Source organism: Protopterus annectens, chromosome 3.part1 (genome assembly GCF_019279795.1).
Source record: "Protopterus annectens isolate FY-2018-M chromosome 3.part1, PAN1.0, whole genome shotgun sequence".
NCBI classification, from domain to species: domain Eukaryota; kingdom Metazoa; phylum Chordata; order Ceratodontiformes; family Protopteridae; genus Protopterus; species Protopterus annectens.
The window spans coordinates 155,923,967-155,949,105 of NC_056732.1; positions in this window are offsets into that span (position 1 = coordinate 155,923,967).

The window sequence follows — 25,139 nt, forward strand, 5'->3', positions numbered from 1 at the left end:
GTAAAAACTTTGTACCCATGAACTACCACATAGGTGGTAATCTACTTAACACTGAAAGTGAGATAAGAGACCTTGGGACACAGGTGGACAGTAGTCTCTCCTTTGATAATCACATCGCCACAGTGGTCAGGAAATCCTTCTACATGGCACACCTCATCACAAAAGGTTTCTCATCCAGAAAAAAAGAGGTCATTGTTCCCCTCTACTCATCACTCATTAGACCCATTATAGAGTAAAGTGCCCCTTTTGGTATGTAACTCCCAAGACAGCTACAACAACTGGAGAGGCCACAGAAATACCTCACAAAGAGGATTACTGGCATCAAACAGATGCCTTATGCAGATTGTCTCAAAAAACTCCAGCTTTACCCCATTGCATATCGCCTACTCAGAGGTGCTCTCTGCCTAACATACAAAGCTATGTCAAACCCAGAGCTGTTGGACATGCTCCAATTAAAGAAATCCCAATCCCTCTATGCTACACGCTGTAGGGACCTAAACCTTGTCACCACAATAAACAGAACATGCTGGAGGGATAGATTCCTGTCCCAGAGACTTCCCATACTCTGGAACAGACTACCTATCTGTGTCAAACAGAGCTATACATTAGCACTCTTCAAGAAAAATCTTAATAATTAGATGAGAAATAGGAAATTCACCCCGGGGATCACTTCTGTGGCTCTGCTCAACAGGGGCACAGGAAAATAATTTTCTTGGGTGGCGAAAGTCAGGGTACCTTTTTGGCTAGGCTTATATAGGCCCTAGGGCCAATAGCCTAGTACCTACCTATGAACCTATGAACCTATGAACAGTATTTATTGCATGAAATCTTCCCTAAAGGCCTTATGTTGACTGTAAAACCATCTTTTCCCTTTGGGGCTGAGTTTGCTAATCTTAAGAGTCATTGGGAACAGATCACCCTTAAATGTTCCTTAGATTTCATCAGTTTGCTGGTGGAATACGGTAAGTGCTGGTGGAATACAATCAATAAGTGTCAGATAAAATTATTAAATGCTAAAATGAACAGTCTATTTGACTCTAAACCTATTTTTTCTGATGAACTCAATGCATGATTGGATAAGCAAATTTGAAAAGTGTTTGCGGATATTAGAATTTTTGAGGAGGAGTTAACATGTATGAAACATTGGAAGTTACAATGGGACAAGAAGAGATCTGGGGAAACCATTTGGTTTCCATGGGAATGAAGTATTATGCAATGACATCAGTTCTACTATTGTATTAGGGGATGTGCAAATTGATTGTTATACTAAAAGCATACTAAATAAGGGACTGAAGTTTATTCCTACATCTAAGATTTAAATTTTTGAGATTCTGATGGACCTTTGGTTGTTACTTTGTAACTTGCAACTTAAACATTATTTTTCTGTTCAAGGTTATAATGCAAATATTGATAAATCCTGGTTATACTAAACTGTAAGATCTTTAAATTTTAAAAGTCAAAAAAGTTTGAACCCCCCCCCCCACCTTTATTAATAAGGCAGCATTGGAGTTTTATAACATTGATAAGAATGATATAATTTTACATGTTAGTAAATGTTCTAAATATGAAAATTTTATTTTAAGAAAGGAGGAGTGGGCTGCCTTAAAACATTTGGAAAATGACACATCAGTTGTGGTTAAACCAGCTGATAAGGGGGGTAACACCGTAGTAAATCTGGATGAATTTTATAAAACAATGTGCTATAAACTGCTTGATAATACTTTAGAATACCATTGTTGAGTAGTATTCCATTACAAGAAATTCAGAATAAGATTATTTTGCTTATTGAATGTCTAGTTGAAAAGGGTGTGATATCTGAAAAATTAGGGGACATTTTAGCAGTCGTTAATCCTTTATTCCTTTATTTTATGCATTGCCCAAAGTACATTAGAATATGGATAATCCCCTAGGTTGAATGACAGTATCCTAGGTGGGGGAGGGTCCGTTGAAGAGAACTGGTGAGAGTTTGGATAAGATATTTAAACCTTTGTGATGCAATTGCCTTCACGTCTATATCAGAACATCGAAGTATTAAAACTTCGAATGTTCTGATATTGAACACTATTCAGCGAATGCTAAGAATAGCGAAGCTGCAAAACAGCAAATTCTTTTCTCGGGAAAGAATTCAGTTGGTCGCTTCTGTGACTTCGCTATTCTTAGTGCTGTGGTGGAAAGTTACGGGTTGGGTTCAGGTAAGTGTGCGATTGTTTGTACATTAGGGGCGGGTTAAGTGAGTTAGGGTTAGGGGTGGGTTAGGCGTGTATGCGATAGTGACAGACTTTAAGGTTAGGGGCGGTTTAAGTGAGTTAGGGTGCGGGTTAGGTGAGTGTGCGATAGTGACAGACCTTAGGGTTAGGGTTTGGGTTAAGGTAAGTGGGTAGATAGTAGTGTATGCTTAGTGTAGTGTAGTGTTAGATGTAGGAATTTAAGTGTATGTGTATGATTGCTGTTCATTTGACATGCTTGTGTTGTGTGTATGTGTTTCGTAGCAGTGAATTTTTTCCATGGGAAAAAATTTGCTGTTCTGAATGTTCAATATTTTCATGTTTAGATGTTTTGGGGCCGATGAAATAGCGTTCACTATTTTCATCTTTCGATAACGTGATATAAATGCTTGCCTTCTTATACTAGAGACACCTTTCTTAAGTGAGATTAGGAAAGGGACATGGCAAGAAAGTTTCTATTTGGTAACAGTAGATGTTAACATTTTGTGTACTTCAATTGATCATCAGTTTGGTTAAAAATTATTGCTCATTATTTGTCAAATATTGATGAGTTACAATGTATATTGGAGTTGAATGTTTTTTTCTTTGTTTAACAATTGTTTCTTTTTTAATGGGAGATTTTATAAACAGCCTAGAGGCTAAATTTGACCCCAGTTATTCTAATATATGGGTAGGTTTGAAAAATGTATTTATATGAGGATCCATATTTTGTAAATTATGTAATTTTGTATAAACATTATATAGATTATTTGATTTTAATTGGTAAGGGTCCTCAGGAAGAATTTATTAATTTTATGCATGTTTTTCAAACCAATGATTTTGGTTTATCTTTTGTGCTTAATGTTCAGAAGAATAAGATTCATTATTTAGACGTATTGATATATATTATAAATAATGAGATTCATTTGACTTTATACAGATAGGATACTTCAGTTAATACTTTACTGTGTGATTCTAGTGGACATCTGGTACATCTTATTAAGTCTTTACCATATGTGGAATGATTTTAGAGCCAAGTCATCATACTCGGAAGATGGTAATTTCCAGGAAGTGGCTGTGGAAATAGTTGATAGATTGATGGAGAGGGGTTATAAGCACGATATTTTGGTTTCAACATGGTGCCATGTTGAAGAATGTAAGTGGGGGCTGCACAGAAGAAGATTTAATACAGTTAGGAATACTAAAGAAGATATATTTTTTGTTACTTGTAATGCCTCCTTTATTGAAAGGGCGGTACATATGCTTAAATGATATTGGCATATTGTAACATCTGATGAAGTATTGAGAATGTAAGGTTAAATGTCTCTTATAGAAATTCATCTAGTATTTGGAGTTGCATAGTTAATACGGGGATGAATAAAGAGTTTATATAAAGGAGTGTTAAGGATGCCCAGTTTGTAAGTATATGGGAAAGGATGAGAGTTATGTTATTCATGGAAGATTATTTAAGGTTCCTGGGTTGTATAATTCCTACCAGAAAATGGTAGTATATACACTTGTTTGTCCATGTAAAAAAAATTATATAGGAAAACAGTGCGACAAGTGAGGATAAGAGTATAGGAACATGTCAGAGATATTTAGAATAACTCTCCTACTAGTCCTGTTGCATTACATTTTTTTTGAAAAACATAATAGTAACTCTGATCAATTGAAGTTTTTTTATTATTTATGTTTTTAGCTGTCGTGATTTATATTTAAATGCCTTTAAAATTTTATTATGTAAAGAAGCATGTTTTATTTTTATTTATCGTACTTCACAGCCAAAGGGGCTTAATAATGAGCTCCTCATGAAATATTTGACTTGATTTCATTTTAAGTGATTGAATTTTCTTGTATATTATTAGTTTATGGATAGTGGATCATTTAAGTGTAACTAAAAGCTTCAGACTTTCAGACAAGCTGTAGTATGAATAAATAGCAGAATTTTTTTTCCTTTACTTTGTTCTTTTTTATTTTAATTTCATTGCCTTTTTGTATGTTTCTAGCATTCCAGTTTAGAATTGTGCCAATAATTTGAATAATTGCAGAGTTAATGATGTGATTAAGTTTGATTAATTAAGTGAACCTAGAAGCTGTAAGCCAAGGAGCTAGTACGATAGCTGATATGATCAATAAAGTAATGATTTTTATCTCCATATTCCAAAGGAAGTAATACTTTTGGTCATTATGGAATCTCTGTCAGCTTTTGCCCCTTCTGTAGCCAGTCTGATAGCACAAAATATTTTGAGGTAGTGTAACAACTGTCTCATGTTTACCAAAACCATTTTATTGCTACTGCTCAATGATTCATTATCTAACATGTGTAAGTATTTAGTGAACTTGGAGGCTACCTTCTCATACTAGAACACCTTTGGTAAGCACAACACACAAACACACATACACATAAATGCACAAACACATAACACAAAACACCTTCACTAAACCATTTTATATTGAGGTTGTTAAGAGAATACCGCCTACACTTCCAAAGGTAAGGACTAAGAAAAATCAGAGAAGGCCAAGGTCACGGCCTTTGACACAATCCCCCACTTGGGCATTATTGAAAAGCTAACACAACTTGCCGTAAATCCCTAGCCCATCAAGTTGGTGGCTAACTGGCTCACCGACAGGACCCACAAGGTCAAAATAGGTGCCTCCACCTCCGAGAGCAGACCTGTCACTAGTGAAGTTCCCCAGGGATCTGTCCTGGGACCCCTACTGTTTGGCATCTACTTGTCAAAGGTCCAGGCAAAGACAAAAGGCCTGTGGCTGACTGAGTTTGTGGACGACTGTAAGTTGGGTGCTGTCATTGCCTCTCCAAATGATGTTAACATACTACAAGAGGGTCTTACAGCAACTAATGACAGGTGCCAAAGTCATGGTCTCAAGTTAAATGCAAAAAACTGTATCATACCATTCGGCAAAAACATGGGCCCTACTGATTACCACATCAATGGCAACCCCCTAAACACAATACCTGTGGTGAGAGACCTAAGTACTCAGGTTGACAACAATCTCACATTTGACCATCATGTAGCAGAAGTCGGCAGAAAAGCAATTTACTTGGCTCCTCTCATAAGTGAAGTGATTGCATCCAGAAAAAAGGAGGTTATTACCTCTCTATACTCCTCCCTCATTAGACCAGTAACTGAGTATAACACCCAGTTTGGTATGTACCTCTCCAAACATCAGCACCAACTGGAAAGGCCACAGAAATACCTCACAAAGAGAATCCATGGCCTCCAACACCTGTCTTATGTGGACAGGCTCAAATCACTATCACTCTATTTGGTATTGTACAGGTTGCTCAGAGGTGATCTGTGTCTCGCCTACAAGGCAATCTCGGACCCTACCTTAGTAGAGATGCTCCATATCCATAAGTCTAACTCCTCGTGCAGTACCCCTTGAAAGGCCTGAATCCAATATGCAACATCAACAAAACCTGCTGGAGAGGCAGGTTTGTCTCCCAAAGGCTTCCCCTTCTCTGGAATAGACTTCCCATACATGTCAAACAGAGTACCTTGTTGACCCTCTTCAAGTTCAACCTTGATGAGTCGATGGGAAACCACACATTTGTCCCAGGGGTTCCACCTGTTTCCTTCATTGACAGGGGCAACAGGTGTTGACTGAGGTTTATTTTTTGAGGATAAACTCTTGGCTAGGCTTGCAAGTGCCCCAGGACCATAAACCTAGTAACCTCCAATGATCCTATTAGTTCACACAGCAACATGTCCACCTTGACTCTTCACACCCACAGCAAGTAGACATACCTGTAAGAGTCATAGGGGTGTAGACCTCAAACACGTAAGGCTGACTGAGACTACATTTACACACAGTAATGTTTTCAGAATAAGTGACTCTATTATCAGGCATATGAACACCACCCTCACCAGGTTGGATAAGAATAAGGGGACAGTTAGCTGTCTTTCAGAAGCAAGGATCTAAGATGTAACAAGGGCCCTTAAAATCCTTCATCATGACAAATATTATTATGACCTGACAGTGACTCATGTGGGGGGTGAATGACCTTCAGCACTCTGCCCAGAGAGACATGCAGGAGGATACAAATGAGTTTGCTAAGAATGCATCTGAGACAGAAAACTGGTATTGGATGATATTTTGCTATCAACCAGAATGATACTGAGATTCAAAGGCAAGATAATTGGTTTTAATAATTAGCTATGATGCTGGTGCCTTTCTAGGGGAACTCAGTATGTGTCAGCCTGTGATGAGCTAGATGGCATGCCTTTCTGCTGTGCCAGGGATGCTCTGCACCTCTCTTACCAAGGTTTTCACATTCTGGCTAAAGCTTCTAGTGCCCTCATAATGCCTTTTTAAGGTAAGGTCAATTTGCAGGATCTGGTATTCCAAGTTAGTAAATTTCATTTTGGAACACATTAAAGTGGCTCTAGTCAATGCCAGCAATCTAAACAAAAACTGCCTAGGATTGAGGCTTTCCTGTATCTGAATACATTCATTTATGTGAAGTTAGAAATATGTAGTTTCAGAAAAATGAAAACATTCTCTCTATTCCAAGGTTTAGCACTGATCATGTCTATAGACCTTCTGGAATTGTGGAGGAGTATCAGTATTTGTCAAAGATATCATCATCTCACAGTAGATTTTGTGGGACATCATATTTGAACTCCTAGAAGTCCAAATATTCCTTTGCAAGATCAATTGCCACATCTTAGCTAGCTATCAGACATGTTTTCCACTCCTTTCTGAGCATGGTAGTTATCTTAACACCTTATTTGAAATTCCCATTAAACCCAACACCTTTCCACTGGGGATATTTAACTTTCTACCAATAAACTGGTTGACCTACACTGCCAGTGTCTGGCATGACCAACTCTTCTTTGACATTATATAACTTACTTGTATAGTTAGTTAACTATCCTACAAGGGATTCAATGCCCTTAATCTTATCCTCATGGTTTTTGCCACTTTTTGCACACAGCCCCATATATGCCATTTTAATGTGTTAAATCATACCAGGGATCTTCTCCTTCAAAAGTGGAGATATTTGCCCCGAAATTTCTTACACATTTGAGGAATTCTCAAAAGCAAACCTTTATTAATTACTTGTTGACCTAAATAAATTTCAGTATAACCCTCTTCCAGTATAACCCAATGTTAAAGCTACTATCTATGCATTTGATGTCTACTTCCATTTAAATAGCTGTATGGCTAAGGTAGTCCTTATCTACAGCAAATAAAATGAGGAATTCAAAAACAAATCTTCTACGATACAATATAATTGTAAATAAGTTATATAACAAAAGAAAGAACTTGATTAATGTTTATAAGGTCGCATTCTACTTACCTTATAAGCATGCCATGCCTCTCAACCTGTAAGCACAAGAAATCTGGACAAAGCTAATAATAATGGGGGACAAAGTCCCAAAAGTAGGGACAGTTTTTAAATATTGCGCTTATAAACTTAGAAAGTTAATATAATCAAAGGTGTTGCATTAATATGCATTTTCTGAATGATATCTAATATAAAACTCAAATTTCTGTTATTATTTAGTGACATAAATCCTTAATGATTTGCCAGAAAACCATAAATTTTATGAGGAACATACCAATAACAGACACAAATCTTTACATTCTGTGAAAATAAGGACAGTTGAGAGGTATAAAGCACACTTAAGCAAATTAGTAAAGAGCTTAAGGGAATCATTAGGAAGCTCAAAGTTGAATATTAGCTAAAAATAGCCACTAAAACCCCAAATAACTACAAATCCTTCTCTAACTCTGTGAGGAACTTAAGTACTAATACCCTTGGAACTAGTCCACGATAATACTGCATACTCTGACCCAAAGGAAGTAGTCAATATCCTAGTTGACAAATTTAGTGAACATTTTAACCAACCCACAGTTATCAATATTACAAAGATTCCACAGTCACAGCCACCCCCTTTAACTATTTATTTTATTTATTTTACATTTGTTGGCTGGGCTAGTCTAGCTGGATACATGTCCATTTTCAGTAGAGGCCCAGGGAGATAAGCTCCAAGCATTAGTAAATTACAAAAAAGATTACAATAGTTAAAAATGACTAAATTCAAATACAAAGAAATTAAAAAAAGATTTAAGAGAATCAAAAAATTGTTTCTGTGAATAATAGCTCACAGGCTGTGCAAGGTTTAAAATACAATTGAGTACAAGGACACTCAGAATTTTGAAGTAATGATTAGTAGGTCTGAGAAAGAGAAAGAGAGAGAGCAGAAGAAGGCAAAAATCACAAGGGCTAGAATAAGGTTAGATTCTACTGATTAAAGCTGTAGAGGGGACAAAGGTTAGAAGGAAGGGGTATAGAAAAAAAAGCATTAAGGGGGAAAAAGTAGGGTTTAGTCTGGTTTAGAGCAGGGACAAAGCCAATGAAATTTCAGATGTTCTTTGAGATGTTTCTTGAAGAGTGGTGTGGATGAGAGAGACGTGAGTGTACTAGGAAGATTGTTCCAGATTTTACCCACAATGTTAGTAAAAAGTGAGTCCCCAGCTATATTGTTTGATTTAATATTGGAGATTAATAGCTTATTTGCTGAGCAAAGTGTTGCAAGATTTCTATATGGGGAGATCAGGTTAGAGAAGATTGGGGTATTGTTTGGGTGATGAAGAATATTATGTGAGATAAGCAGTTGCTTATACAGTAGATGGTTTTGTAGTTCTGACCATACAAGTTGTTTAAGGTTGTGACAGTGGTGGGTTCTGAAAGGGGTGGCAGTGACATATCTAGCTATGTTATTATAGCTGTATGAGCCTTTTGTTTTGTTATATAGGTAAGAACATGGTCACTAAGGTCATCTGGAAGTGTTCCTGAAGTATAGGTTTCAGGATGACTATTTATAAGTATCCAGTCAAGAGTAGCTTCTTTATTACTAGGTTTGTGGATTCTTGTGGGGGTGTTTATTATTTGAGTGAAGCCATAAAGATTTATGTGGGCGTTAGGATTAGGAGAGTTACAGGTAGTCCAGTCAATGTTAAAATCACCTAGTACAATAGTTTCTTGAGGTAGCAGGGTGGAAAGGCTACTAAGAATCTTTTCAAGAGTGTTAATATTATTTCCTGGAGGGATGTAGGTGCACATTATATAAATAGATTTAGATTTATTAAGTTGGAGTTTAATGGTAAGGATTTCTGCATTGGTATAAGAGGGGAGTAACACATTAAAGCATGAAACTAGAAGTTCAGATTTGTATAAGATAGCTACACCTCCACCCTTCTTGGTGGTACTGTCACATCTTAGGATGTTATATCCAGATGGGGTTATTTCTAGGTCATGAGTGGAGGGTTTCAACTAAGTTTCTGTAAGGCAAAGGATATCAAATGCATGCACATGTAAGAGGGCATGCAGTTGAGTAAGTTTATTGTTAATGCTACGGATGTTGAGTTGAGCTATTCTAAGAGAATTACCTAGTTTTATAGAGGTAGAGACACAATTAATTGTTTTGTTTAGTGGGTTATTGTAGATTGGAGGGTTTGGGCCTGGATTAGGATGAATATCACCATCTAATAGAAGTTGAGTGGGATATTTTAGTAAAGTCTTTATGCTTTTAAGGTACTTGGGTGGGCTTATCTTGCTGGAGAAGTAAGTAACATGGGAAGATCTATGGAACCTTGGGAGTAGGTAAACTGAAGTAGAGGTTATATTACTATGGGAGAAGAAGTTGAGCTGTGTGATTGGTAATGTTTGTTGATGGGAAGGTTCATTATTAATTAAAGATAGATGTTCGTAGAAGATTAAGGCATAGGGAGAAGTTAGGAATATTATTGAAGAAGTAATAAGAAGAAAGTTCTTAAGGGTATAGTTAAGTAAGAAGGTCATTTGTGATAGTAATTTAAGGTAGAATAGATGAGAGGTGACTTATGGGAGGGGTAACAAAGAAGTAGCAGGATGAAAAGTAAATTTATTGAAGGGTGGGGTTAGTTATAGAGAGAATTGGAGAAGGGGTGGGGTTGATAAGTAGTAGTCTAATGGGATAGGCTGAGTGGTTAAGTGGGTGTGGTCAGAGATGTTTAAGTTTAACAGCACTGGGGGTGGGTGGGAATTGGGGGTAGGGTAGAGGAGCGGAGTGAGCCCGTAGGGCGAACGGAGCTGGTCAAACCAAGTGGTGGAGGATTCAGAGGAGACAATCAGTAAGGAGCAAAGAGAAGGAGATGGAGTAACAGGTATGTAGCTTCTAGTAGAGCAGGTATGGTGTAGGAGAGAGGATAATGAAGAAGGGAAGCTAGAAGTGGATATAGTCTAAATTAGGTAAAGGATGAGAAGAGTAGGGGCTAGGAGGTGAAGCAGCAGGGCAAGAGATGATAAATAGAAGAAAAGAAGAATTATATTGAGCTAAAGCAAGCACAAGTGGGGGAGACAGCGAGGGCACAAAGCTGGATTGTACTGCCACCTAGTGGGCAGAAGGAAAGATACAGAAGGTAACCAAGACAAGGATAAGGAGGTGGAGAAAGAATAAAGTTAGTAACAGGGGAAAAGGACTATCAGGTGATACTGGGCAGGGAGAGGAGTCTGGCTGCTGGATTACCTGACTCAGTGGCAAAAAATTACAAGACAATCAACAGGTATTAGCTTACAATATGGGTCAAATGATAAACATACTTTGTCAAGTACTGTATAAACAGGAGAAATCACTGGGGCAGTGGAAAAGCAAGATGGTCTAAATTGGCAAAGCCTGAAGTAGATCAGACGGTCCTTAGAGGCCAGGTAGGTCCAGTAATGGAAGGTAGTGGGTAGATTGCTAGGAAGGTGAAAAAGGTAAGAAGGAAGGATATTAATATTGTATTAAGGCAGCAAAAGTACTTATAATAAACAGATAAGATTAGGTAGGTCAGTAGTACTACAACAATAATAAAGTTGTAATCATACTTTCTTACAGAAATTGCACCAAAAAAGGCTAGGAGAAAAACATCCAGTCTAGTAGCATTACAAGCAATACAGAAAAGGCTAAGTAAAAAACATCAGTTCTAGCAGCAATTTAAACACCCTGGAACACATCACAGTTATGCAAGTAATAGGTTAGTTGTAATATTTAAACTAGGCAGGAAAATGAACTGCTTGAAAATCATCTGTATAACAATATTACAAACCACCGACGTGTTTGGCAAACAGTGCGTGTGAGTTATAAAAGGAAAAGAAAAGAAACAAGTTTCACAAGAGCCTTGTAAAATGCGTATTGCTTAACCTTATACCCGACTATTGCAGTGAAAGAGATAATCAAACTGCTTCCAAACACTTTACATTTGCCCCCGACTTAGTTTCTTGGATGTGATTAAGCGTACTACTAAGCCCCCGACTTAGTTTCTTAAATGTGATTAAGCGTACTACTAAAGGCATCAACAAGGGAGCTGAAATGCTCGCTATGCAGAACTGCGCAACCCAGGCCACGTGGAAGGAACCATGCACAGGTAGCTGATAGTGTTTTAGTAGTTGAAGTAGAGATGATAATACAACATGGTGAGTTCACTTATCTAAACAAGATAAGAGGAGTGAGCCACTTCTACTATGGAACAAGTCCTCTCAGCCTTCTCAAAAGCTAAGCATACCTCATCCATGGGTCCAAATAATATATCAAGTTGCCTGACTATCAGTACCAAATATGGTCTATCTGAACCCTACTTAATGTCTTTAATCTAAATCTCTCAACTGATTGGATTCCTGACTTCTGGAAAAGGCTACTGTAGTGACACTGCACAAAGGTGATTTAACCACAGATCCTGCTAACTACAGACCCATTAATCTCACTATCTTCATATATAAAGCCATGAAACATATTATCTCAGATCTCATTAATATGGACATTGAAAATCTGATAACTATTTGCCCTCATCCATTTGGCTTAGACAAAGAATGGCCCTGCCTGCCTGTTTAACTTTATAATTTCTTTCAAAAAGTCACTGAACTAGTGAATAGTGATTATGCAGTACATAAAGCATACCTGCACCTAGCCAAGACCTTTAACACTATTTGACATGAAGGCATTACTGACAAACCTGTAGATGTGAATATAAATCCTTATGCCATGCAGTGGACAACTAACTTTTTGTCTGACAGGACACGTGATTAGAATCACAGGTGCCACTTCAGAAAGCAAAAACATTACCAATGGTGCACCATAGGGCTTGGTTGTGGCCCGTGTCCTGTTTGGAATCTATTTCTCAAACTTTCAAGTCAACACCTCTGGCCTATGGTTATCTAAGTTTACAGATGGCTGTAAACTGGGAGTCACTATGCAATATTTCACTAACTCACAACTGCTCCAATGTGAGTTAGACCATGTTAAAAATTAGGGCAAGCTGAATTGTCTCAAATAAAATGTTAAAAATATAGTAGAGGTTCATAGGTTACTACTAGGCTAATTGCCCATGCAGGCCATTTTAAGACTAGCCAGTTTCCCCAAAGGTGGAAATCAAACCTCGCACCTTGTCTCTGTGAGGTAAACACCTCAACCATTATACTAACCCCCTAATCAGTATAATTAAATTTGTTAAACAAAACATTTTTTTCCAAACCTTACAGATGATGCATCTCCTCCAATAAGACACTGTTGTAAGAGATATAAGTACCCTTGATCATCATGTCTCTACACTAGTTATGAAGTCCATCTGCCTGGCTCATCTAATTTGCAAGGACATCCCCCCTTGATCTTAAGAAGTCATTTTTATGTCATCAGTCCCATTATCAGATATAATACCCTGTTTGACATGTGTTTGTCTATGCATATCACTTAAATTGAAATACCTTGGAGATTCCTAACTGAAAAGATCAGTGGTCTCAACTGACAGCCCTCACTCTATATTCAGTTTCTATAGACTCCTCCAATGGGATTTTTGTTTAGTCTATCAAGCCATGAAAATATGATGCCCTTTGTCCTTCTATTTCTTCAAAGAAAAAATGTTTCCTGAAATACAAGGTTAAAGGAATTAAATCTTAATTGATATACAGATAAGACACATTTGTTTGATAGATTCATATCCCAGTGTATCCCCCATCTCTGGAACAAATGTCTACTACATTTTAAGTAGAGTGGCACACATTCTTCTACAAAGGTAAACCCAGACAGTTGGATGGGCTGCCTCAAATTTTACCCTAGTCTATCCTGTTTTACTTTCCTTTAGGCTTGCAGGAGCTTTTGAATAGGAATTAATTGGCTTGGCTTATAATGATCTGCAGACTGATTGTCTAGTAATTACCTATGAATCTGTAAACCTAAGAATTTATAGATTCTACCTCTATACCTCTATGATTGTACTACACCTGGGAAAAGGGATTCATTACTGATAATTCCCATATTGATAAGGTAAGTTTGCAATGACCTGCACTGCTCCCATTTAATGATCTCTTGTCCCATGACATTGAGATCCTCTGGAAAAGGAAGACATTCATCTACCCTACATTTTATACCAATGAAAGACAGCAGGTAAGTGCAGGAAACACTCACCCTCATGTTATTGTACTCTTCACAAATACCCATTGATGGGCTCAACACTAAGAAGCCATTGCTTTAATATTTGATGTTAGTCCAGATCTGGTGGAGTGCAATCTTTTACGTTTCTGTGCTTGGTCATAGTAACATTTTGTTTACTATTTTAAGCTAATTTACTACTCTTTCTCTTTTCAGTGATGTTATGCATGCGCATGTATAGTATGTTCTTTAAAATGCATTAATCAAAAGCTTTACTGTAGCAAGTAAGGCTATCTTGGTACTGCATTTGATCTCCTCAATACAACTATTAGGCTTCCACTGTAAATCTACTTATTTGTAGCCTGATTAAATAAGTGACTGTTAACTAGATAATGAGATGTTAAACTATGCAGTGGGCCTATATGCTATTATATTATTATATCAGTGATGGTATTATGCAACCTCCGCACCTTCTGGTTATGAATTGTCTAATACAAAACTTAATTGCTGCATGAAATGTGCAGTAGAAATCTATCAGAGATATGCATAGCGTGGAAGTTAAAGACTACGGCTAAATATTTCAGTGGTTAATGCTCTTCTCCCTAGAGATGTGGGATATGGTATGAGTGATCAAGTTCATGCCAGGGAGATGTGACTGGATCTCTCTCAGTAGTTTGGACAGAAATGGAATCAAAGAAAGCACAGCCATCAGATTGCAGAGATGACTTGCTTCTTGGGTCCAGAAATGCAATACAGAAATGTATGGCAGAAAGGCAATACACTGAGATATTCAGAATGATATGGGATAGGCAGTGGACAGGAAAGAGGGAAGACGAGGATGAAAGGATGAAGAATGCTAAATACACTTATATAGCAGTCTAGGTTAGATTATTATTTCCTTCTGCATCCAAGTTAATATAAAGTAATGTGATGTGATGTAATATTATGTAATGCAACTCTATTTTGTCACTGGGAAAAAAAACATTTATTTTACATCAGTATATCAATTTATCTAACATAAAATATATAAAACAAGGTAACTGAGGTAATAAAATGACTCTAATAGTGTTTAAAACTGGTGACAAAGCAGGTATAACTGTCTGTAGAGAGATATAGCAAAGAATATCACCTGTAAAAACTGACATTTATTTTCTAGTTAATTGGTGTTAATACATCAGTGTGTGCTACATGTAAGTCATCTAACTGAATGGCTCCATCACCATTACAGAATCAAAGTATGACAAATTATACCATTACCTGTTTGGCTTCAGAAGCATACCTCTCACCTGTCCAGATTTTTTCAGAATGCCCATATTTTGCCTTATATTTTTGGTCTATTCCTCATAAAATGTCTAGTTTTCTGACAAATCACTGGGATTATCTGAGGACTGAAGTCACTAAATAATGACAGGCATTTGAGTTTCAGACTTCATATCCTTCAGAAAATATATACTAATGTAAAATCTGTCATTCTAGCAACTTTCTAAGTTTATAAGGGCAATATTTAAAATCTATCCCTATTTTTGGGCGTTTGTCCTCTCGTTTTATCAGGCTTTGTCCAAATTTCTTGCACTAAGAGGTTGAGAGGTATGCGTAAGAACAAATGTCATGGTAAGTAATGTGAGGATATTATTGTTATCTATGCTAGCATGACTGGCTGAAATTTTGTGATAATTGTAAATAATTGTAAATTACTCTGTGTTACATATGCCAGCATGATTAGCTATAATTTTGTAAATGAGTTTATGTCTTTTGATTATCACTCTGATTTATTCAAGATGTTTGAATGTAAAACAGTGTTCTTCTGGCTGACCAAATGTATGTGTTCTTTGTAAAGAGAATTCTGAATGTATGTTGTGCCAGGGTCAGCTGACCTAGATGTGATGCCATTGTGTGCCAGGGCTAGGAGAATAAAATCTTCTCTGCAGCTGTTTGTTTACTTTTCAAATTCTGATATAATAGAGTAGAATTCTCATAGCAGTTCCTGTTACTTTTAAAAATAATCTTCAATAAAAGCAGGTTCTGAGTCAGTTGTTCAGTTTTTCATTTAGTTGTTTCCAGAGCTGTTCAGTGGTAGTAATCCAGTTGTTTCCAGAGTAGTTGTTTCAGTCAATGAGGACAGACAACAGCCTAGACTGTGGACATAATTCCTTATCTTCCTTGCAGAAGTAAGAGCATACTCTTGCCATGCTGAGTTATTTAGATTAGACAAGGACAGTTAACCTACAGATAGAGAACTATAGCTAGTTAGAGGTTTTCAAAAATCAATCTGAGATCTATCCTACAGTATTATTTTTATGTTTCTTGTGGGTGGAACTCTGTTGTTTATTGGAATCAGCTATTCAGTATTTGCATGTTTTAAATTATTTTATTTATTATTAAATATTTTACTACTTCTCATTGTGGCTGGTCATTTAGTAAATACTATTAATAACATGAGAGTATTTATGCCTATTGTGATAACACCAGGGCTACTCCAAAAACCCTTACTACTTGGGTTATATGCTAGCATTTGTATCAATATCTATTTTACTCAATATAATTGAACACCCCTTTTGAAGGGCATTATGGCATTTGACTGGTGGCAGCCATTATCTTGTAATTTGGGTAAAGAAACACAGCAGGTAAATCTGTGTCAGCCTTTCCCAAGAGTGTGTGTATGTGTGAATATCATACATTTAAGAGTGAGTATGTCAGATACCTAGAAGTGTGACACAGTGCAACACAGTGTGTCACACTTCTAGGTATCTGACATAGAAGTGTGACACAGTGCTCTGCAGTGGCTAGAGTGGAGACTCAATTGGGGACCTGGAGTGATGCATATAGTCCAGTCCCAGGTCTGTAACCTGTTCTCAGTGTAGTCTTAGGGGAAATTGTGTATTTCTATCCCTGCTTTGAGTGATAGATATAGCTATAGATATTTCCACAATATTATGATGTGTAGCAATATGACTTCTTATTTAAAAGTTCACCCACTTATTAAATTGTGCAGCTTCATCTTAAGAACCAGTATGGCTAGTTTTATCTCACTATAATCTTCTTTGGAAAATAAAAGAACACTGGCTGTGGTTGAAATGGGCCCTTCTGTCTGGTCTACCCAGGTCTATATTAGGTCAACAAAATGGTATTCTGGTGAATACCTATTGAGCAACCTGTAAACAGAGAAAATTGCTTCAGCAATTCACTGAATTCACTAAGGGCAATGAAATAGTTGCCAGAAGCACAGTGGACAACTACAGGACTTTGCCCTTTTCTCCACTGTAGTGTGATCTCAGTGTTGGTATATATAGTTGGGGGTGGGTGGGTTCGAGTCAAGTAAAAGTTGGTTCATTGTGCTTCAGGCAACTATTTTGTTGCCCTTAGTAAATTCAATGAATTGCTGATGCAATTTTCGCTGATTACACGTCACTGAATAGGTGTTCGCCAGAATACCATTTCAGCGAACTAATATAGACCCGGTCCATGTACCTGGTTACCAAACATCTAAATAAATGAGTGCAGATTATCCCCTTTAATCCTGTTCTAATTACTCTATGTATGCCAATGTGAAACGAAAACAACAACAGTATAAAAAGTTCACTAGTATTTTTTCCTCAATTTCATCAGTTTTCATAGTTTATACACACACACACACACACACACACACACACACACACACACACACACACACATATATATATATATATATATTTATATATATAAAATCTACACATTCTTTCAATTTTCACTTTCACTTTGCCATCATTTTAGTTAAACGTATGTCAAATGTTTACACAGTGTAGGAAAACTACTCATGTTATTTTGTTTCAACTGTAGGGATTTAATCAAATAGTTTTCAAATAGTTCATCCTATCCTAGCAGCAAAATCCTTTGGCTGGCTCTGTCTATATGTTCTTGATCAAATCATTTGTGAGTTAAAGCATGCAATCAGAGATCTTTTCTCCTGATACAGGAAAATAAAACAATATGAAAATAAGTGACCATTTCTCCATTCACCCATATGCAGCATTGACTAAAAAATTTTGTTTTACATGTTTGTGAGGGTTTTCTGTAGTACAAATGCTTAATTTTGATGGACTTCAATGTGATAAGTTTTCAGTGGTTCAGGGGTCAAAAAAATGAATATGTTAATGTTAGCATTGTCGCCTCACAGCAAAGAGGTTCTCAGGTTTGATTTTTGTCTGGGGTGCCTTCTGTGCAGAGTCTGCATGTCTTCCCTGCATTTGTGTGGTTTTCCTCCGGATGCTCCAGTTTCCTCCCACATTTCAAAGGCATGCATCTCCCTGGGCCTCCACTGAAAATGGGCTCTGCCCCAGTCGGACTTTCCTGGTAAATAAATGTTAAATAAATAAATAAATGTTCTCAACCTGCAGAAATGGCATAATTACTTGGTAACAAAACATACATGAAGGTATATATCTCTCTCTCTCTCTATATATATATATATATATATATATATATATATATATATATATAAACATTGCATATATATTTAACCACTTCACTATGGGTTCTGAGAATACTCATCATAAATGATAAAAGAGTTATAGTAAAGATGTTTGTACCGCACATTTATCTCCAAAATAGAAACACCCTTGAATGATTCCATAAAGGTCTTTTAAAATCACTCAGTCTCAAGGAAAGAAAAGGTTCTCATTATATTTTCCTTGGCTAAACAAAGAAAATACAAGGAACTGAGCATGGAATAATCTCCTTCTGGAGTGCAGGGATACAATAACAAAAATGACATGTTTTATAATGTCATCCCATTACTGGAAAACATGTAAGGTTGGCTTGAGCTCTTTCTCATGAGATTAAATAAAAAGAAGCCCAGCCCTGAATGTAAGTGAAGTTGCATACAGTACAATTACATCTCCTAAATAGATGTATATAATAAAAACTTATGTTCTTGTGTAAGAACTTTAGAATCCTGTTTTAGCTCCTGAAATCAATTACTTTTCTCATTTCATCTTTTGACAGGCACTGCCCTGGTAGAATTCCTGATGTAATTTGCACACTATATATTTGATGCAGTAACAGTGAAAACAGTGTTTCTGTCCTCTGCACATCATGTTATTTGCCCCAGCCTGTGCCGGCTAGCTTTACTTTGTTTTTCAGTTTGCTGACAGTGAATAATGTCATACTTCACCAGTTTAATATCTGAATATAAGAAAGAGCCACATACTTTGCAGCAAACAATCTCCTTAAGAACCCTGGATATTTATTGTTTTGTTAGATATGATTTACAAATTCCATTGATATGCATAAACCATTGCACAAAAATGATTACTTAATTGAAGCTGTTGTAACTCTGTACTGTGATATACAGACTTCATGACCTGGGCTTATGCATTATATATGTTGTATATCGTATAAAATGAAAACATTTTCAGCCAGTTGCAGTAGAGTGGATATATTTATGTTTGTACACTTATTGCAACATGGAAATAATTATAAATACAGGTGTCATTAGTATTATCCATTCTTCAATATACATGTAAACTTGACATTTTATACAATAAAGAAAGCAAGTACATATATTTGTTTTATCTTTTAATTATGTTGCTACTTGTATAGCATTGTATGCCAACACCTGTTTCTATTACAGTTTGACAAATGACAAAATTCTGATAACTCTGTTCAGAAAAAAATTAATACATTTATTCATGTTAAACATAAAACATCTTAATTTGTATAAGACTGTAAAACTGAGTATTTGCTTCAAAAGTGATCTTTTCCAGTTTTGTTTACCTTGCAGATATGTTTGAAAATACACAAGAGAAAACTGAGCATCATCCCACAAAAATTCTAAATGCAGCTGTTATCTTCCCTGTGCAAATAAAAGCAGACTGTAAACTCAATTTATACATACTAAACAAATGTATTAACCAGAAAGTATTACTACAAATATCATATACAACAAGAAATATAGCCCTGCATAAGCAGGGAAACAACTGGCCCAATATGTAAGCACTTATGGTCTTTCTTCACAGAAATGGCTATTGGTGATGGTCATTTCCTAACAAAAATGTATCTCTGAGATGAGTCATTCCCTCACAGAAATGGTTATCAGTTATGGTCATTTCCTAACAGAAATGGATCTCAGTGATGGGTTATTCCCACATAGTGATGGCTATCAGTGATGGGTTATTCACTCATAGAAATGGTTATCACTGATTGGTCAAAAGGTCAAATCTGAGTAACAAGTATTAGCCCTCCAGTGAAATCCTTGCTGAGTTCAGTAGGATTACTGTGTGGTATGAATGTTCTTTACATATAAAAGGTGGTTTTCCCCCGATACTGGATAATACATGCTTGATAAAGTTTTCAAATGCAACCAGCAAATGGATTGTATGTGTGTGTTGTAGGGTGGGCCAGGAATACTGAATTCATTGCTTTATACATTGGTTTATGCCTAAAGAAACACTAGCACTTATTAGGAATTTGGTGGCTTAATTCAACAGAAGTAACTGTGGATGAGTATTTAATATGCACCTTTGCTGCACTGTTTTGATACAAATATCTAGAGAGTCTGGAGACATACTATATAAATTCTGCAGTGCAGTTAAGAAGCACAGCCCATGCAGTAACCATTTGACATGCTGGAACCCATATGAACAAGTCTCAAAATGCAGAGACTAAATAGCAGAAAAAACAGACTTGTGTATATCAAGTTCAACATAGCCATTTCTCAGAATATCCTCTTTCCTACCACAAAAAATAAAAAAACAAAAAGAAAACTGAGGGCCAGTCAGCCAAACCAAAACCAAAGCAAAGAAGAGTCCAGAATAATGCAAAAAATTAAAAAAATATATTAAATCACGCAAGAAAGTTATATTGTATAACATAATTATATTTATAGTACCATTACTTATAATAATTCAAAGCTTTGGTGCCCTTAGTTTTAAGAAATTACTTACAGAAAAAGCATGATTTAATCCAGGAAGAATAGAGGCATTAAGTATGACTTGCCCTTAATAATTCTCTATATTAAAGCCTTCTTTCCCAGAGTCCTCCCTCAGATTATGGCAAACTTGTCCTAGAAAAAAAAAAAAATGTATTAAAATTCCAACAATTAATTTTGTGTCTAACCAAAGCATTGTCCAAACTGACATTGTTGGTATCATAAAGATGTACAGCATTCTTTTTTTAGGGAATGTTTTGTTTTACCCACATAAAAACTGTGACAAGAGTCACAGAAAGATAAATATACCACTCCTGTATTACTGCAGTCACAACATTCCAATTTAAATTCAAAATCACAGGTGGTTAGTTTTAATAACTTACACTCATATATATATTTGAAATAGTGGCATGCCCCACATTTTCTCATGCCTCCAGTCACGTTACTTAAATGTTGGTCCCTTTTAGCACAACCTCTTTCCAAAACTTTCTTGAGATTAGAATGCCTTTTGTAAACAAATTGTGGTTGTGTTCCTAGGACTCTACTAATATTACTGTTATTTGCATTAATCTTCCAATTGCTCATAATATGTTTAATGGCATTGCTTTCACTCCCAAAGTTTATCACCATCCTTTTTCCAAACTTACCTTTAATCTCACTATCCTGTGGAATAACAATATTGTAAATACCCTTACCTAACAAGGGTGGGAAGTTATCATTTATCTTTCTTAGTACTTCCTTCTTAATGTCTAACAACATATGTTCTGGATAACCCCTAACTCTGAACACATCAATGAGCTTGTCTATTTGCGCTAAGCAATTTTTGTCTTTGGATTCAATTCTAGATATCCAAACCATCTGTCCCCTGACCAGCCCCTTTTTCTGACAGAATGGATGGTTAGTCTCAAATAGTGTAAAAATGTTAGAAAATGTGGGTTTTCTATGCAGTCTAAATGTGAATTTCCGATGTAAAAAATCTTTACCAATTACCATATCTAAATAATTTATGCTAGTAGCAGAACTACTACATGTAAATCTTAAACTATCTTGTGTGATTTAATAATTTTTTAAATTTTTTCATTATACTGGACCCTCTATTGTTTTGGTTGTGCTTTGGCTGACTGGCCTCAGTTTTCTTTTTGGTCTGCTGGTGCTTTACCAAGGTTTCTCCCTGTTTTGGTTCTTGGGTTTTAATATTTCCTTCCCTCAACGGTATGGCAATTTTGAAGATGGTACATATAAGTGGGGGTGGCGTATTGTTTAAAACAGTAGAGTGATTTTCACAATTTGCTGTTCTGCAGTTTCTGACTTTTTTTGCAGTCTGTCAGCACTCGATGTTATGAGTGCTGTCATTTCAATAGGGAGCACTTTCATGCTGAGACAGTCTATACCTGGTGACTCATCTATCATTGCAAAGTTTAGAATATAATAAAAGCAAATATTAGATAGTGATGAGAATATAAAAATACTGCCAGTATTTTCTGATAAAAGTTATCCAAGGTTTCAAAATAATCCTGTCTGTGCTTTAAATAATCCATAGATTAATATCCATGAGCTGGAGTCATAAAGATCTGATGCATGGTGCAGCTTGGCGGAACTGCATGGAGTAACTCATGGAATGTTTCATGAAGAGTGTCACGCTGTACAAGGTGCAGCACACTTGGGCTGCCCCCCCCCCCCCCAGCACCACCTAAGGAATAGATGCTAACCTAATGCTGCCCCTTCTCCCAAACCTAACCTTATACCTTAAAAGTCATTAACACCTTCCTGTAACACTGCCACTACACAAGACAGACTCAGATACACAAACATTCACAAATACATACAAACAACACTGTATCTGCCCCTAAGCTAACCCTTACCCTGAAATACATAAACTAGCACACAAAAACACAACACCCATCCTCCACTCAACTCCGAACTTAACCCTTACTCTCATACACACATGCATGTACACACACACACACACACACACACACACACACACACACACACACACACACACACACACACACACACACACACTCTTACCCTTTCCCATTTTTGTGTGATTGTGAAGTTATATATATATATATGGGTCTACTTCATATGACCTAAATTTCATTTGACTGAAATTCATTTGACTGAGACCAAAACAATGTAAGTTCAAAAGACTGAAAAGTCATTTGAATGAAACTCATAACACTGACACACTAAAGTAAAAGGTATGTGCCCCTTTTCCCACTGTAGTGCAATCCTGGAGTTAGTATATATAGTTAGGGCGTGTGTGGGGGGGCACAGCCCCCACACTGGGGAGTGTGGGGGAGTGAAGCCCCCCATATAGTTTACGTAAATATTGTTTTCTGCAAAGAGTTATTAATTGCAGTTATAAATATCCATGTGTATGGTTTAAAATGTATAAAGTATGTGGGGGGCTGTGCTCCGCACCCCCCTAACTATATATACTAACTCCAGGATCGCACTACAGTGGGGAAAAGGGCAGATACCTTTTACTTTGTGTCAGTGTTATGACATTCAGTCAAATGAGTTTTCAGTCTTTTGAACTTTTAGTGTTTTGGTCTCAGTCAAATGAAATTTAGGTCATATGAAGTAGACCCATATATGTATATATATATATATATATATATATATGTATATATATATATATATATATATATATATATATATATATATATATATATACATGTATATATATATACATGTATATATATATATATATATATATATATATATATATATACATGTAGCAGGCTGGCTTGCTCCCTCTGTAAAAAATAAGAGCTGTTTCCTTGGCCTGTTCTGGGGTTATGTAGTATAACATGTACACTTTCTTTATGATCTTTTAAGGTCAATGATTTTTTGTCGATGGCATGTAAGTCAGTCTAGTGGTAATTAGATCAGTTCTTACCACAGTGGGGAGTATAGTGAAATAATGTACCACCCTGTGTTGTTGTGAGGCCTGACTTCATAGTCTGCTGAATTGTTAGTTGTCCCAAATATAATAATAAAAAATGATGGTTTATCACATTTGCTGTTATTGTGTTATCTATATTTCTTACAAAAGGAATACTTCATACATGCAGACTAACTGTGCAAACTTCTGGATAAGTACTTAAGTCCACTAATCTCTCCACCTTATCATTTGGAGGTTTGAACCAAGTATTCAGTGCTTTCACAATTGTCTCAACGAATATTAGGCAAAAACTGCAACCCTCAGACAAAAGCAAGAGTCCTTGTTTCTATGCACTGTTAGGAATTCTTCTTGTTCTTGCAGAACACATTCCTTAAATCAATTTAGTAGTGTCCATGTTTTCTTTTTGCCATGGACATCTAAAAGAAAGCCATTCGAGTAAAGCATCAAGGACATGTCACATATCCCCTCATAAATTTGGTTAAAAAAACATACACACAAGAAGAATCTGTCCCATTGTATGGACTAGAAAGACGTGATAATGGGTAAAGTAAAATGCAATATTTAGTGGCCTTTATGTGGTTCATATTATCACAACTCAGCAAGGTGAGAACAAGGGACCACTATAAAAAATGAAAAGCGAACCTAAGAAAATGATATTAGTACTTGATGAGCAGGGAAACATAGCAAACTTTGGGGAAGAAATTGAAAAATTGCTGACTGACAAGACTTTGGTAGGAAAGGAATATTTTTTTTTCATAAGCAGATTGTTGGGTGTCCCCTTGAATAGTAAAATGAGTTTCTGTATTTCACCTATGGTCAGTAGCCATGAGAACCCTTTGAAATCATTGGTGAGCAGACCGTTGGCACTAAGGCTAATTGTTAAAATTGTCAAGATAAGTTTGTTTTTGTCTGCATTCCAAAACTGCCCCATAATTATCCTGAAATACTCAAATACCTCTGAATGTATCCTAAGTAAATATTGGAATGTTTCTTTCAAATAGCATCATTCCCTCATTATTTCCTTCCTTCCTTCAGTCATTCATTTTTCAGTGCTATGCAGTCCTGTTTAAGGTTACAATGGAGTCAAATCCTGTTCTAGCAAGTAATGAGCTGAAGGCAGAGAATCAGCCCTGTAAAGAATGTCAGTTCATTATAGGATGCAGTCATGCGCATGCAGGCCATAACTTTAATGAATCAGGGAAAAATCTGGAAATATTCAGGGACAATCAGGAACACATTTAAAATATTAGTACTATTAACCTGAAACAGTGACAGAATAAGAGAATGTGAATTAATATACATTTTATGAATTAAATGATCTATAACTATAATTAATGTAATTCTTTCTTAAATGTAGTTTACCATCTTTTCTCTAAAAGTCATCAGTTTTTGCAGGGATTAAGAAGGGCAGAGCTATAATTTGAATCAAAATCAAGGATGGATGAGAGGTATGGTGCAGACAGATGCATGTAGAGATACAGACACAGAGTTCATACCTCTTAGAGCAGGAATTCTAGACAAAACCAAAAATGCTAGGAGGACAAATGTCCAAAATCTAGGACAGGTTTTAAACACTACTCTTATGAACTTAGAAAGTTGCTAGAATAACAGAGTTTGCATTAGCATGTATTTTCTGAAGGATATGAAGTCTGAAACTCAAATGTCTTCCATTCTTTAGTTTCTTGCCAGAAAACCACAAA